We start from the raw sequence: 18,462 nt of genomic DNA on the forward strand, positions 1-18,462 counted from the left end.
CATGTATTCATGTTTCTGTAAATATGCACATTCACACAGGAAATATACAGAATAATATTGGGTCATTAAAATGTTTAGGATACTTGTAAACATATAAAAATCTCCTATCATTGGGTGGCAACTTGAATTGCTTTTGCTTTAATTTTATTGAAAGATTTTTCTCAAAACCCAGACTTCTTTTTTTTTAATATATATATTTTTAATAATTTTTTTATAAACATATAATATATTTTTATCCCCAGGGGTACAGGTCTGTGAATCACCAGGTTTACACACTTCACAGCACTCACCAAAGCACATACCCTCCCCAATGTCCATAACCCCACCCCCCTTCTCCCAACCCCTCTCCCCCCAGCAACCCTCAGTCTGTTTTGTGGGATTAAGAGTCACTTATGGTTTGTCTCCCTCCCAATCCCATCTTGTTTCATTTATTCTTCTCCTACCCTCTTAACCCCCCATGTTGCATCTCCACTTCCTCATATCAGGGAGATCATATGATAGTTGTCTTTCTCCGACTGACTTATTTCGCTAAGCATGATACCCTCTAGTTCCATCCACATCATCGCAAATGGCAAGATTTCAATTTCTTTTGATGGCTGCATAGCATTCCATTGTGTATATATACCACATCTTCTTGATCCATTCATCTGTTGATGAACATCTAGGTTCTTTCCATAGTTTGGCTATTGTAGACATTGCTGCTATAAACATTCGGATGCATGTGCCCCTTCGGATCACTACGTTTGTATCTTTAGGGTAAATACCCAGTAGTGCAATTGCTGGGTCATAGGATAGTTCTATTTTCAACATTTTGAGGAACCTCCATGCTGTTTTCCAGAGTGGTTGCATCAACTTGCATTCCCACCAACGGTATAGGAGGGTTCCCCTTTCTCCGCATCCTCGCCAGCATCTGTCATTTCCTGACTTGTTAATTTTAGCCATTCTGACTGGTGTGAGGTGATATCTCATTGTAAACCCAGACTTCTTACACTCCTCACAAAACATTTTCCTTATTATGAAAGATTACAACAACAATAAATAAAAGCCCTGTGATGATGTGTGGCTTCTGATTCTAGAAGCAGAAAGGAACTGCATCTCACTGAGATGTAAAGTTCTAAAGACAGTACCTGATATCAACCTGCCATTGCTCCTGAAGACTGCTGAGAAAGAAGCCATGATGGAAAACAATACTGTTTCTCAGGGAGATCACCACAATGCAGTTTCGCACTAGAGTAATAATGGTTCCTTTGCTTTTAGGACTGATGATTTATTTGGCTTGTGTTTAGAGGCCATAATGAATGGCTAATTAATATATTTAAGCACCAAGATGATATATAGGATGGCAACATGCTTCTAATATAAGGAACATTTGTGAAGCACTCTATGGAAGTGAATAGCAGAGTCAGGTCTTATCCCTTCTAGGGTCAGAAAAAGCAACTGTAAGAGGCAGGGCCATGCACTGTTTCATGATACTTTCCCCCTCTGTATCTCTCCCTTCTCTCCCTCTATTGTTTCTCTGTCCCTCCCTTCTCCTTCTCCACACTTGTACATAGGCATAGTGCATATTCCACTTAAGCATGATGGTTAAAAGTTGTATTTGCCAGCTACAGTACTGTACTTTAATTCAGATTTCTTATTTTCTTGTGATATCACCTTAGGCAAGATCCCTATTAACTTCTCCATGCATCAGTTCCCTCCTCTACCAGGGTGTTGGAAGACTGAGTACGATAGCAATTACAGAGCACTTAGCATAATGCTTCTAACTTAGTGCTCAGTGAATATTTGTTATAATTGGCAATTGGAGGTCCATAGGTAGAGATCTTTGTGCCCACTGGAGTCTTGAATCCAAGAGCATCTCCTGCTCTTGTATCTTCTTAAACTGTACATTTCAGTGAATCCCCATATTGGCCATGGTCTAAGATTAAGCATGCCTTAGCTAAAGAATCTGTTATTTTATTTAGCTTGACATTTATTGTGAGTGATTTTGATGGTGTCTACTCAGTGTTCACGGAGTTAGACTTTATGAAAATCACCTGTGATCCAGGCTGGTATTTATGTTCATGTTTAAGGCAGATCTCCTGAACTAGCCTATTATGATAAACACAAAGTAGCTACTAGAGAAGTAAGAATCTTAACAATGTTTCTGAGGGCTTTCATATTCCCAGCTTTTACTGTTTCTTAATATTTTGAATTCCTGGCCCTTTTCTCTGCACTTTCTCAGCTCTTGGTAAGTGGGCAGTGGGGCTAACTCCACAAGCTGTAAAGCTGGAGGTAACTGTGGAGTTGCCAACAGTTGCAACATCCTGCTGAGCACTAATCAGATAAGTCCTCTGGGAAAATGCTGTTACCTTGAAAACACTATTGGAAGATAGATATTTGAAAAATGAGCACACTATAAGGATATGAGCAGGGAAAATGAACTTTCAGTATTATAGAAAAATTAGTGAGGAGAGCAAACATTCCAGTGCCTGAGGAGCCAACACTGGTATCTATCAGGGGACAGTGCCATCCATCTCAGTGTATTGAGCAGAAGCGTAAATACTGAAAGATTCATGGAAGGAGATGAAAGCAAGGAAGCTGAGTTATAACTAAGGGCTCTAGTCCGTGTGTGCACTAGGCTGATGGGATAAAGAGAATAGAAAAGGATACACACAATGATAATTTTCTATGTTCCAATTTTAATCTTCTGTGTTTATAAAATTTCATTTAGCAAATGACAATACCAGAAAATAAAAACATTTTTTATGTAGTCCAGCAGGAAACTTGAGAGCAGGTCCTGACTAGACCAGATCTTTCTGGGAGTTCTGACTCCCAGGAATGCTGCTCTACAGTGAGTGTCTACAAATAAGCGGGTGGCAGTGCACTCCACGCAGAAGGGAATAGAATGACCAGAGACGGGATTGATGTCTCAGCAGAACTCTAAAGCCTAATGACTTGACTTCTTTCTTGTATACTGGGTAGCTAGAAATCAGTTAGCTCTACACTGAGATGACGTTGCCCTGATGAGAATGAAGGCAGGTGAGAAACTTCATTCATAAAAAGTGAGCCCAAAATGTCAGTGTGGAAATCCTGGTAAAGTGCTAGTCTTTGGGATCTTCAGGAATAAGGCTCTCTGCTTATCAAAATCTCTGTGATTCTATGCCCTTTGCCTCTGCTATAATTAAACTGAAGCCATGTACTGTTTTATGTGGAAATAAATGCATTTGTAGAAAGACAGCTAAGGTGACAAAGGACTATGTAAGAGGATATGAATCCACTGATCAAATCTGCCAGTGATGCACTTGCAAATCTTGCTCACAAAGATGTAAAAGAAAGGTAACAAATTGTGCCTAAACAGATAAATCACTTGGAGAGCTAAAACACTGTTTGTAATAGTATAGGAGTGGTACAAGCCCTTCTCCATTAGATGTACTTTCATTTACAGTCTTACTGCGGGCATTTTTAATTACCTTCAACAAGTCTGATATTTTTAGAAAAGATTGTCCAGTTTAACTAGGAATGACAAAATGACAAAATGAAGAACCCTTAATAATGAATTAAAAGGATATTAGGAAGTTGAATGATAGGGTTGCTTTCCCTTCTATAGTGAGCAATAATTTAAGTGAAAAATAGTGTAAGTAGATTTTTGATGTAAAATAATAAAAGTTATAAAACCAAAACAAAAGTGTGGAAATAGAAACACATTTTACTTTACCAGTAACACTAGTATCTTTAGCTAAACTAGATTTTCTCCCTAAAAAGGTATAATTGACCTTAATAGAAATATGCCTACTGAATTTACCTGTTATTTAACTCTGCTCTACATCTGAGATGGGTCTTTGGTTGTGGCATGTATTTGTGATGCATGAGTTACTGGTTTGTATGTGAGAATCATGTTGGTTACCATCTGTGTAAACAGATGCAGGGACTAGTTCACCTGTTCTTCCCATACTGTTATCACTGACTGCACTTCAGAATAAATTATTGCTTTAGACACTGTGATTGTAGACCACTTTGAAATAAAGCATGTGTGCAGACTCAGCATACTGGACCACTTAATTTCTATTACCCAGACCAGGTGGGTGTTGTGTTTTCCAAGACATCTTCAACTATGCCTCTGTATTGGCATGTTGGAATCAAGATACCTGTAAGGGATCTCAGATACTTTCCCTGTAACCCACACCACATAATGTAAGCTCATGGTAATACTGTGAAATTTATATCTACCCAAGTTTTCTATTCTGCACTGGGAATCAGGAAGAGGAATTATAGCCCACCCATCACAATGAGATCACATTCCATGGCTGCCCTTTCTAGATTAAGGAGTGGTGTTAAATAAATAAATAATTCAATGCAATGGGCTTTTCTTTTGTATCCTTTATGGCCTTTTCCTCTAAGTCATTGCAGAATTCATTAGCAATACATCTTTTCCTCTGCCCAATTTAATAATTAGCTAACAAAGTAAATATAGGGTGAGTCTAGCTGTTGTGAGTTGTTTACACTTATGATTGTACAAATTCCTAGCTACCTCTGCTATACTGTCAGGCTGTTCTAAAAAGCCACAAGATGACTAAAAGCTCATAACTACAGCTGAATGTCAGGATTCTGACTACGATTTGCTTTTCTTCCAACCATTTAAATTTATTGTGACCTGCTGCTAACACTCCATTTAACCATAAGAGAAGCAGGCCTCCTATGAAGGATATTTTGTTTCCCTACAGAGACTTTTTATTCTGGCAATTTTTTTTTCTCCAAATAACTTAAACCAGAAAAGATTCACAGTTGTAGGAAGGCTTAAAAAGTGGCATCTTCTAGGAGCTGAATTTCCACATCAGACTTTAATGATGACTGTGGGGATTCATCAGATTGGGGCACAAGTCCTATCCAGACTTGGTGGTGCCCATTGGTTGCCATGGGTACCTTTATTAGCAACTGCACAGTTTACTTTGGAAGTTTCTACATGATAGCCATGTCCTGGGGCAGTATGGTCAGATTGGGGTGGAAATGAAGAATAGTGTAGAATGGGGTCCAGCAAGATTGTCAAAACCGAATCCATATGTCAGTTAAAAGCCAACACAAATTTATTTGTTTTCATGGCAAAATTCTGGTGATCTGAAATGTAGGGATCCTTGAGAAAAGCAATTTCTAATTAGAAAAGATCAATAACTCATTCTGCCATGGGAGAACAGAGCATACACCAGGAACTGTGGAGACAGCCTTCTCTCCTAATTGTTCTTAAGCTCTTGTAAGTATAATTTTTTTCATATGTTGATTGTAACTATGTCTTCTGTCATAGTATCCTCACTCTAGCCCCTTAATCTTCTCTACTGTGACATTTCCTCATCTCACTTAACAAGGTACTCTTGTTTTTCTTATTTTTGCATTTAAGCACAGGCTGTTGCTAAGGAGGGGAAAAACTGATTCCAAAAAGATATTTCCATTTGGTGTTGCTAACACCTGCAGCTGAGGCTGAATGTCTTACTGGCTAGTCTGATTCTTTTTCCATGATGAATTGCTCCCCCTGCTCAAATATACTTCAAACAATACTACACACACATACTTATTCATTGCAGCATTGCTTATACATAGTAGAAACATATTTAATGTTCATTTATAAAAGAGTAGTTGAATGAACTATCATGTATAAATCCTGTGGAGCACTACGTAGCTTTATGAAAAAGGGGAGGTTCTCCATGAACTGATGAGTTATTACCTGGATATATTTCTCACTGCAAGCGGCAAACTGCAAAGGAGTATCTATATATATTATAGTGTATATATATAATATCTATGTATATTATCTTTTGTGAAAAAAAGTAGTTAAATATACATATATGCATACATACATGTATTTACTCATTTGTGCAAAAGAATCACAGGAAGAAATTAGAATTTCATGAGACTGGCTCTCAAAGGGTATCTGTGGGGACTGGTAAAAGGATGGGCATTGGGAACATGGTGGAATAGAGTTTGAGGACTGAGATCAAAGGAAATTGATTAGTTAACACTTCTCCGAGTAGAGTATTTTTTTCAAATATTTGGCTTTTATAACCATGTTTTATTTCACATACTTGAAAAATAAATAAATAATAAATCAGCAAAGTTGTGGGGGAAATAAAATATGAAGAGAAATACATGAATATAATGATTTTAAATGAATAACAAGTTAAGGATGGATCGCTTCTCGGCCTTTTGGCTAAGATCAAGTGAAGGATGGGAAAATAACCCTTGAACACAGTATTTTTACTGTAGGTCCTCAGGCTAAAGACGAAATGTTTGTTTGTTATTTGTTTTAAATGACATTTGTTAGTTTTCCACAATAGTATGCATTAGGCATTCTGAATTGACTTGATTTATATTTCAGAATTGAAATTCTAACTGAAATCTATAGTGAATAGTGAGACTTAGTCTCTGTCAGAGAAGAAAGTTAACATTGGGGAAAATCAGAAGCTGAAATAAACATTATCATGTTAGAAAAAAATTGGAGGTCTTAGTGTGAATGTGTGTGTGTTTTTTTAATACCTAGATATAAATATGGGTATACATACAATATATAGTTAGATTGAAATTTATGAATAAAGGGATAGATACAGAAATATAAATGTAATATAATTTAATACTCATCTTTTAATGCTCTTCAATCTTATTAAAACTATTGAACAAACCTCAACTAAAATTAAATTTCTAAAATCTGTGTTCCACTACTCACTTCCTTTTCCTGAAATACTTTATTTTTTCCCATGAGTTTACTTTAATTTCTTCCAACTAAAATTTAACATTTCTTATAACATCCATAGCATCCTGAACACACATATTGATAAATTAAAAATTTATGAATTGATAATAAACCAATAGATAAGGCAAAATGAATCACAGGAGACTTTCAGCACACAAATTGTTTCTCCAAGACCCTAATCAATAGGTTTGTCAATGTCACATGAACATAGGGCAGGAGAGGAGAGTAGAAGGAGGCAAAGTTGACAGTATTTGAAGTATTTGATGGACTATGTGTTACACAATAAAAGAGCTTATGAGCTAAGAAAGTGTGTGGATTGTGGAGGGGGAGGGACACAGCCTGCTCCCTTGATGAAACTTCATTATTTTGGATTCTGAAGGTCACATGCAAGATTATAATCATCCAAGAATGGTCCCCCCCCACTCTTCTGTAAATTCTTGACAAGTCTACATGTGCAAAAACCATTTAGCAAAATGCCAAAACAGGCTTCACAGTTTGTAATTTTAAAAAGCAATAACACAGATCTACTGCAACTTGTAAAATATTCAATACAGTGTTTTGAATAAGATTGAAAAATTGAAGGAAAATCGGTGTTCCCAGCAGGCAAAATATTACTGACATTTTTAATAATAATGAAACATAAGACTTAGGTAGGGCAAAACAAAAATCCATTTCGCATGTCAAAGACTTGTTTGCAACAAATTTGTTTAGGTTACTTTGTTAGATTTTGTGACTCTAATGGGATAAGTTCAAGGTTAAGAAAAGTAAAATAAATGTCTAAATGATAATGAGGAAGCTAACTTTTCCGACAAGGTTCTGAAAGATGAGAAATCTTTATGCAAGAAATAAATTCTTCATCTTTGCTTCATGAATGCAATTTTGTTTCACTTTCAAGACAAAAAGGAAATCAAAATATCTGCCTAGTAGGCTTTACATAATCTATGTTCTCCTGGCTATGCATAAATTTAAAGATTTAGGCTCTGTATCTTGTTGTATCTGGTGAGATTTTATTTATTTGTCACATTTTTCAACCTAAGAAAAACACAATAATTCAAGTCTGTCCAAATTTAAATATATGGTAGTTTATTAGCACATTATTAAATCCTTCTACTGTGGAAAGAGGTAAGGAAAAATTTAGCATAAAATAGCTTATTGATCAGCAACTATAACTGAAGAAACACATTAGCAGATCTTCAGTTGCCGTGAGATAATACAATTTAAAGATACTTTTCAAAACCTTAGAGTATAAATAAAAGGTTAATCTTCATCTTTTTATGACTTGCTTGTATCAATTACCAGTGAAATGTCTTTGGATGATTAGATGATTGATATGAGGGGGGAAAAATCTTCCATTGACTTTCATTTCCAATTAATTCCAGAGTCTTTTTTTTTATTTAAAGATCTTTGAGAGAATGTGACTGATGCTTAAAACATTATTTCCACTTAATGAGAAAGCACGAGGTCCTTTGGGAAAATTATTCAGTTGTCTAATTGACTAAGCAAGAGAGAACTGAGTTTTTCAAGAACCTATAGCTCATGAAAAAATACTTTCTAAAAATTGATCTTAGGTTCCATGGAAACAACCATGTTGATTTGCCAAACTTTGATGTTACTAACTCGGACTGACTGAAGTTATGCTCAAGACTGCCAGCTAGCATCATGGATAGAATACTATGGCTTGTTTATATATACAAGTTCAAAGATTTCATGAACTTTTTTTTTTTTAAATATTTCATGAACTTTCATTGACTGATGACTGAATTAGTTTAAAATGAGAGTACAAGTTTCAATTGCTTGGCCATGAAGTTAGGTGAAAACTCTTTCAGTGTTTTCTTTTCTTTCTTTCTTTCTTTCTTTCTTTTTTTTTTTTTTAAGATTTCATTTATTTATTTGACAGAGAGATCACAAGTAGTCAGAGAAGCAGGCAGAGAGAGAGGAAGGGAAGCAGGTTCCTCGCCAAGCAGAGAGCTTGATGGGGGGCTCCATCACAGGATCCTAGCATCATGACCTGAGCTGAAGGCAGAGGCTTTAATCCACTGAGCCGCCCAGGCACCCCATAGTGTTTTCTGGAATATATTCATGGATTTTCCTAATGTTTCTCTGTAGCTCTCATTAGCTTTCACTGTGATATTTTTCTAGTCCTGTCTCCTCTCTTGCCTGGATTGTGGTTCTGGCTTCACTTTCTACTTGTATCAGTAAAAAATACCTAATCTCTCCTATTGATATAAAAAGGGTAGAAATTTCCATCTTCAGATTTGTAAAACTTAGTGTTTGCATACCTAGAGCTTAGTATAGGCCCAGGTGCATAGAGACCTTTCAAAAGATATTAGCAATTATCAATATTGCTATTGCTATCAGCAAATAACAACATTTCCTTAAAATCTTGCTACCTCAAGTGGGAATTATGGATCAGCAGATGGGCTAATCTGAACAATGGAGGATGAAATGCCTTGATGAAGGCACATTTATCTTTTTTTTTTTTTAAATCAGATCCTTTAAGAGTTATTTTGTAGTGTTCACTTTTATTTGTGGGTAATGAGATTATACTAAAATGCTGTGGTATAGGAAAGGAAGCCATCTTGCTATAATCATGTACTAAAAAGCCCTAAAAAATTCAAAAGCACTGGATGTAAGACAAATTTGTTAAATAATGTTCACAGGAAAATAAGCAAAAAATAAAAAATAAAAAATAGGTCTTACTATACCTTCAAACCTGTCCCAATTATAGAGGACTTCCATCTTCCATTAAAAAAAAAATTGTATTGGGGCACCTGGGTGGCTCAGTGGGTTAAAGCCTCTGCCTTCAGCTCAGGTCATGATCTCAGGGTCCTGGGGATCCAGCCCCACATTGGGCTCTCTGCTCAGCAGGGAGCCTGCTTCCTCCTCTCTCTTTCTCTGCCTGCCTCTCTGCCTGCTTGTGATCTCTGTCTGTCAAATAAATAAATAAAATCTTTAAAAATGAAATTAAATAAAAATTTAAAAATTGTATCAAGTTTTGATGGAATTATTTTGTGAAATTGAAAACAGCCATTTTTTCAGTCTTAGAACTAAATTAATTTCAGTATCTGTTTTGGTCCCCAGACTCTTCATTATAAGAGAGATTTATTATATTAAATATAAGAGATATAATTTTAAAAGTGCTAAGAAAATGGTTAGGAATTATGTGAGGATATTCTCTGAAGTCTGAACTTCGAGTAATATCATAGCTCAAATATCCTTTTTCTATCTGCCTTTTCTGCCCTCCTGTCTACCTCCCATGTCAGCTATCTAATACACACATAAATAATAGAAGTGATAGAGAAACACACATTTCCAAACATCATATTCTCAAAAAAAATCATAAAATGATGAGCAGTTAAAACTAGTAAGTAATTGAAAGTAAATAATCACTCAGTTATTTTCAATGAAAATAAGAAGTTAAGATACAAGTGCACTTAGAATGAGGACTTTTCCTAGAATGATTAACAACTGACAAGTCATGGCAAAGAAAAAAAAAAGTCCTGGTTTAACAATATTTAGTAAATTTAAAAACCTGTTTATTAAGTGGTTGTTCTCTATTGATTATAGATTATATTGATTATACTGCCATGTGACAGTATGTTGAAAAATGAAAAACACAGGGCATAACTGCTGTTTATCTAGAGCTCACTTTTTAGTTAGAAGTGGGGGGCGGTAGTTGAAGGAATACAGATAATAAACAAGAAAAAATAGATGAATATGATGATTTTGAATAGTGATATAAGTCATGAAGTAAGTAATAAGTCAAAGGCATGTGTGAAAAACTGACAAGGATGGTATTTTAATTTGGATGGTCAGGGAAGACCTCTTTGAAAAAGTGAGAAAAATGTTTGTGTTTTGTTTGCTAAACGAGGCTTCATCTCCCTGCCATCATCAAACTCCCCTCCCCATCACTCTACAGAACTGAAGATTTACCAGGGAGAGACTTGGGAAAATGGTAATATCGAAATGTAGAGTACCCTATTATACACCAAAAGGAAAAGCTTGGAGGACTGAATGAATCAAGAGCCCTTAAGCATACTCACTAGAGAAGGGTAAAGACAGGGATGCAGTTCAAAGCAAACAAACAAGAAAAACCTATCTGAAAAAGGGCTAATGTCCAACATATATAAGGAACTCAATAGTACAAAAACAAATTAAAAATAGGCAGATGACTTGAACAGAAAAAAATTTTTCCCCAAAGAAGATATACAAATAGCCAACAGGTACAGGAAAGGTACTCAGTATCACTAATTATCACTAATTATTAAATGCAATTCAAAACCACAAAGAAAGGATACTACCTCTTAACCCTATTAGGATGGCTATTAAGAAAGACAAGAGTTGGGTATTCATCCTTTCTGATGGAGGCATAATACTCCATAGTGTATATGGACCACATCTTCCTTATCCATTCGTCCGTTGAAGGGCACCTTGGTTCTTTCCACAGTTTGGCGACCATGGCCATTTCTGCTATAAACATTGGGGTACAGATGGCCCTTCTTTTCACGACATCTGTATCTTTGGGGTAAATACCCAGTAGGGCAATTGCAGGGTCATAGGGAAGTTCTATTTTTAATTTCTTGAGGAATCTCCACACTGTTCTCCAAAGAGACTGCACCAACTTGCATTCCCACCAACAGTGTAAGAGGGTTCCCCTTTCTCCACATCCCCTCCAGCACATGTTGTTTCCTATCTTGCTAATTTTGGCCATTCTAACTGGCATAAGGTTATATCTCAATGTGGTTTTAATTTGAATCTCCCTGAGGGCTAATGATGATGAACATTTTTTCCTGTGTCTGATAGCCATTTGTATGTCTTCATTGGAGAATTGTCTGTTCATATCTTCTGCCCATTTTTTGATATGATTGTCTGTTTTGTGTGTGTTGAGTTTGAGGAGATAAGAAATGTTAGCAAGGATATACAGAAAAGGACACCTTTGCACCCTGTTGGTGGAGGTATAAGTTGGTAGAGCCATTGCATTGAAAGTATGGAGGTGACCCCCAAAATTAGAAATAGAATTGCCAGAGGCACCTGGGTGGCTCAGTGGGTTGAAGCCTCTGCCTTCGGCTCAGGTCATGGTCCCAGGGTCCTGAGATCGAGCCCTGCATTGGGCTCTCTGCTCAGCAGGGAGCCTGCTTCCTCCTCTCTCTCTGCTGTCTGTCAAATAAATAAATAAACTCCTTTAAAAAAAAAAAAAAGAAATAGAATTGCCATATGAGGGACGCCTGGGTGGCTCAGTGGGTTAAAGCCTCTGCCTTCAGCTCAGGTCATGATCCCAGGGTCCTGGGATCGAGCCCCATGTCGGGCTCTCTGCTCCACAGGGAGCCTGCTTCCTCCCCTCTCTCTCTGCCTGCCTCTCTGCCTACTTGTGATTTCTCTCTGTCAAATAAATAAAATCTTAAAAAAAAAAAAAAAAAAGAATTGCCATATGATTTGGCAATCCCACTTCTGGGGTTTATATACAAGGGAAATGAAATTAGTTTCTTGAAGAGATGTGTGAACTTCTTTGATCATTACAGTGTTATTCATACTTGAGATCTGCTAAGAGAGGAAACATTAGGTGTTCGACACACACACAGTAACTATGAGGTGATGGATGTCAATTAGTTTGACTGTGATAAGAATTTCACAATAGAAACATATTTCAAATTTTACATTTTAAAAATACAGTTATATTAAAGGTATATATACAAATACTATTTTTATTTGTCAATTTTACCTTAGTAAAGCTGGAAAAAATAGTAAGAAACCTCACAAAGAGAAAAGGACACTGAAGTTGCCAGAAACTAGCCCAGGGGATGAAAAGCATTAATTACTATGAATAAATGAATAAGCTTTGCATGTCTCATAGGAATTTCCAGTATGAACATCCCAAATTTATGCTAAATATTGAATATTTGATAAATACACTACACTGTATGTAAGTTAAAGTATTAGTGCATATTGTGGATATATTTTATAACTCTGAGAAATGGGAATACTAGTCAGATAAATTCCACATAACTAGTAATTTTAGAGACTTTATGATAAAAGAACTGGTTAGGGAGCCTGGGTGGCTCAGTGGGTTAAGCCGCTGCCTTCAGCTCAGGTCATGATCTCAGGGTCCTGGGATCGAGTCCCGCATCGGGCTCTCTGCTCAGCAGGGAGCCTGCTTCTCTCTCTCTGTCTCTCTGCCTGCCTCTCCATCTACTTGTGATCTCTCTGTGTCAAATAAATAAATAAAATCTTAAAAAAAAAAAAAAAAAAAGAACTGGTTAAAGAAGCTACCCTTAACTTTACAGTAAGATTTTTGAAGTCAGGGACTATCTCTCATACTATTTCATATAAATAAATATCTAACAGTGTTAGCATTTTGAACAGTAATCAAAGATAATTGAATGGGAAGTCTTTCAACTATGGGTTACAAGTTGATGCAAGAATGGAAGGCTATAGGCTTCATGAAGGCAGGGACCAAGTTAAATTATTACCTTACGACCTGGAAAATGGCAGATATACAAAAGTGAGTACTGAATTAATTATTTGGTGTTTTTAGCCTACTGCAGAGAACTTAAGAGACCTGCTAGTTAACATACCTAAAAAAATTGGTTCTGCTGTATTTTAATTAAAATTGATTTGTTAACAACTAAAGCACTAAACCAGAGACTGGGAATTACAAGCAAGAAATTCCAAAATATGGATGAATATCGTCATTGGTTAGTTTTACCTGTTCCTAGATTCTTAAGTCCCTAAGTTAAGGGTCCAGTGATTAAGCCTAACACCGAGAGAGCAGGGAAGAATATTCCTTCTATGCCAAGGAGAAGAGATTAGTGGCTATTTCTTGACTATTAATCTCATTTCTTTAGCATAATGCCCATGTGAATCTTCATCTGTCTATTTAGGTTCTTTTCCAAATGTTCCCGCATCTCCTCTAGCAACCATTGGTTCTCTTTATATATATATATCTATATAGAGAGATATATAGATATATAGATATGATTCTGCTTTTTGTTTCTTTTTTCTTTTTTAGATTCCATACATAAGTGAAATCATGTGGTATTTGAATTTTTCTGTATGACTTATTTCACTTAGCATAAAACCCTATAGGTTCCATCCATGTTGTCACAAATAGCAACATCCTACACTTCTATCAACATATGTATGGGTAGCTTCCATATCTTGGCTATTATAAATAATGTTTCAATAAACATAAGGGTGCATATATCTTTTTTGATTAGTGTTTTTGTTTTCTTCGGGTAAATACTAGTAGTGGAAATAATGGGTCGTATGGTATTTCTTTTTTGCTTTTTTTTTTTTTTTAAGATACTCCATACCACTTTCCGTGGTATCTATACCTATTTACATTCCCACCAACACTGTGCAAAGATCCTTTTTTTTCTTCACATCCTTCACATCACTTGTTATTTCTTGGCTTTTTGATTCTTGCCATTCTGATGGGTATGAGTTGATATCTCATTGTGGATTTGATTTGCATTTCCCTGATGATTAGTGATGACGAGCATCTTTTCATGTGTCTGTTGGCCATCTGTATGCCTTTGGAAAAATGTCTATTTAGGTTCTTTTCCAATGTTCAGTTGGATTGTTTTTCTGGTGTTGAATTGTATGCATTCTTTATATATTTCAGACATCAGCCCTTTATCAGGTGTATCATTTGCAAATATCCTCTCCCATTCAGTAGGTTGCCTTTCTGTTTTGTTGATGGTTTCTTTAGTTGCACAGAAGTTTTTAGTCTGATGTACTCTCAATTGTGTTTATTTTTGCTTTTGTCATCCTTGTTCAAGGAGACAGATACTCCCAAATATTGCTAAGACCAATGTCCAAGAGTATAGTGCTTATATTTTCTCCTAGGAGTTTTATGGCTTCAGGTCTTATATTTAAGTCTTTAATCCATTTGAGTTTATTTTAGTATATGGTGTAAGAACATTGTCCAGTTTCATTCTTTTGCATGTAGCTATCTAGTTTTCCTAATACTATTTATTAAAGATATGATCTCTTTGCTCATTATATGTTGTTATGTTTCTTGCCTCCTTTGTCATAAATTAATTGGCATATAAGTGTAAATTTATTTCTGGGCTCTTTATTCCACAGATCTGTGTCTATTTTTGTATCAGTATCATACTATTTTGATTACTATAACTTTGTAGTATAGTTTGAAATCTGTGATTATAATACCTCCAGCTTTGTTCTTTGTCAAGGTTACTTTAGTATTTGGGATCTTCTATGGTTCCATACAAATTTCAGAAGTATGAAAAATACTATTGGCATTTTGACAGGGACTGCATCAAATCTGTAGATAGTTTTGGGTAGTATGTATATTTTTAGAATATTTTTTCAAATCTTGAGCATAGCATATCTTTCTTTTTTGTGTGTGTTATCTTCAATTTCTTTCACCATTGTCAAATAATTTTTAGAATATAAGTCTTTCACTCCCGTAGTTAAATATATCCCTGGGTATTTTATTTTATTTTATTTATTCTTTTTGACACAATTGTAAAAGAGAGTGCTTTCTTAATTTCTCTTTCTGCTACTTTGTCATTAGTGTATAGAAACACAACTGATTCCTGTATGGTAATTCTGTATCCTACAACTTTACTGAATTTATTAGTTCTAATAGTTTTTCAGTGGAGTCTTTCAGGTTTTCTATATTAAGTGTCATATCATCTGCAAGTAGTGACAGTTTTACTTCTTACCAATTTGGATGTCTTTCATTTCTTTTACTTGCCTGATTATTGTGGCTGGACCTTTCAGTACCATGTTGAATTAAAGTGACAAGAGTGGACATCCCTGTCTTGTTCTTAATCTTAAAGAAAAAACTTCAGGCTTTTTGCCTTTGGGTATGTTAGTTGTGGGTTTGTCATATGTGGCAAACGCTGAGGCATGTTCCCTCTAAACACAATTTGTTGAGAGTATTTTAATCAAAATAGGTGTTGAGTTTTGTCAAGTGCTTCTTCTGTATCTATTGAGATGATTATATGATTTCTACTATTCATTTTGTTGTATGATGTATCATGCAGGTTGACTCCAAATAGTGAATCATCCTTTATCCCTGGAATAAACCCAACCTGATTGTGGTGAATTATTCTTTTAATGTATTGATGAATTTGGTTTGCTAATATTTTGTCAAAAATTCACACATCTATGTTTATCAGGAATATTGGCCTGTAATTTCTTACCTTCTTTCTTTCCTCCTTCCCTCCCCTCCTTCCTTCCTTCCTTCCTTCCTTCCTTCCTTCCTTCCTTCCTCCCCGCACTAGAGGAAGTGGTTTTTATTGATGAGTTATCTCAAGAAACCAAAAGGGCAATGTACCCTTTTTCAGCACACCCCTTCCCTCTCGGGGGTCTCTCTGGATCCCTCTCTTGATCTCACAGTATTCCACCTGGGGAAGAGATTTAAATTACCTTTGACTTTCTGAAGCCCCAGTCTTTCCTCTCCCGGGTATAGCCTTGAAATTCAGTAGCACCAGTGTGGTGTTGTTTTCAAGCAATGCCTGCTGTGGCTACTTAGTAACAATTATGGGAGGGATATGGGGGAAGCGTTTATATTAAAAGAATGATGCACAGAAAACAGAAATGTAACCATCAAATGTCTCTCTGTCCTACCTCAGTGGCTTGATCTTTTACTGGTTACATTTCTCTTTATGCTAAATCATGCCCTTCTGTATTCAATCAGGGATTTTCATTGCCCCAGAACCATGAGGTGAGCTAGTTCAAGCTTGGGCACATTTCTGGCCCACAATGGCTTAAAGTGATCAGTGGGGATACTTTGCCACCCCTGTACATCTTTCTTGTTTTCCCATCTATCTCAGGGACTGAAATTTCTGAAGCACTGGTGGAATGGATATATGGTATGAATGTCAAATTTGATGTGAAGCTCATATTTGGGGCTATCAGTGTAGCAGCCTTTTCCAAACACCAAGTCCCTTCTTTGTTGTACTCCAACCCAAACCAAACATTGTTCACATTCTTACTATTATCTACATACCAAATAAAAGACTGATAGTCCTCTTCGAGTTGCTGTACCCACAACTCCCAATCTTAGATCCAGTGTTAGTCTTCAGAATTGGGATAGTTGGCATGACACACCAGGTGATTTCATGTATTATCTTGGGCCAAGGTTCTAATTTTCTCTTTGTGTGTGTCTTTGTCTGGATTTGGTATCAAAGTAATGCTGTACTCATAGAATGAATTTGGAAGCACTCCTTCCTCTTCATTAAAAAAAAAAATAGTTTAAGAAGGATAGATATTCTTCTTTACATATTTGGTAGAATTTGCCAGCGAAGCCATCTTGTTCTGAACCTTGGGTGTTTGAATTTTGATTCAATTTCATTACTAATATTCAGGCTCTTTGTTTTATATTTCTTTCTGATTCAGTCTTAGAAGATTCTATGTTTCTAGGAATTTATTCAATTCTTCTAAATTGTCCAATTTAGTGGCATAAAATTTTTTGGAGTAGCCTCTTACAATCCTTTGTAGTGTCAGTTATAACTTCTCCTTTTTCACTTTTTATTTTGAGTTCTCTTTTTTTTCTTAATTAGCTTGGATCAATGTTTATCAGTTTTGTTCGTCTTTCAAATATCTGGACTTGGGTTTCATTAATCTTTTCTATTGATTTTTAGTCTATATTTTATTTACTTATGCTCTGATCTTTATGTCCATCTTCCTGTTACCTTTGAGCTTTGTTCTCTTTCTACTTCCTTTGGTTGTGAGGTTAGATTATTTACTTATTTGAGATTTTTCTTTTCTCTTGTTGTAGGCCTGAATCACTATGAACTTCCCTCCTAGAATTTCTTTTGCTGTGTTCCAAAAATTTTTGAGCCATTGTGTTTCTGTTTTCATTTTTCGCAAGGTCTTTTTTTTTAATTTACTCTTTGATATGTTTGTTGACTTGTTTGTTGAGTAGAATGTTGTTTTGCTTGCTTTTTTTTTTTAATATTTTTCCCCCTTAAAGTAGATTTCTAGTTTTATAATGCTGCAATAGGAAAATATGCTTGATATTATTTTAATCCTCTTAAATTTATTGGGACTTGACTTATGGCCTAATATGATCTATTTTAGAGAATGTTCCATATGTACTTGGAAAGAATGTGTATTCTGCTGTTTTGGCATGGAATATTCCGTATTTATCAGTTAAGTCTATCTGGTCTAATGTATTGTTCAAAAACATTGTTGTCTTATTGCTTTTCTGTGGGATGATCTAGCCATTGATGTAAAGGGGTGAAGTCCCCTACCATTATTACAGTCAATTTCTCCCTTTATGTCTGTTATGACTGTTAATACATTTTTATATATACAGAAAATACATATTATAATATGTAACATGTATTTATATTTTTAATAAATTATAAATTATAATCATATATATTTATAATTTATATTTATGTATATGTATACACACGTATTTAGGTATCTCTATGTTGGGTACATAGATACTGACAATTGTTATATCCTTCTTTGCATTCTGCCCTTCATCATTATATAATGCCCTTCTTGTTTTTCTTGTTAGTATTTGTTTTTGTTTTTGTTTTTGTTTTTAAGATTTTATTTATTTGAGAGAGAACACAAGAGAGAGCAAGAAAGAGGACGAGCAGCGGCGAAGACAGGGGTAAAGGGCAGAGGGAGAGAGAGAAGCAGAATTCCTGTTGAGCAGGGAGCCCAATGCAGGGGTCCCATCCCAGGACCCTGAGATCATGACCTGAGCCAAAGGTAGACAGGCACCCAACTGATTGAGCCACCTAGGTGTCCCTGTAAGT

General features: G+C 35.7%; 1 pseudogene; it reads right to left on the reverse strand.

Moving 5' to 3' along the window:
• Positions 1 to 16,329: 16,329 nt before the first annotated feature.
• On the reverse strand, positions 16,330 to 16,788 carry LOC122899290 (annotated as a pseudogene).
• Positions 16,789 to 18,462: the final 1,674 nt, after the last annotated feature.

The sequence above is a fragment of the Neovison vison genome, chromosome 2 (assembly GCF_020171115.1).
Source record: "Neovison vison isolate M4711 chromosome 2, ASM_NN_V1, whole genome shotgun sequence".
In the NCBI taxonomy this organism is placed as follows: Eukaryota; Metazoa; Chordata; class Mammalia; order Carnivora; family Mustelidae; genus Neogale; species Neogale vison.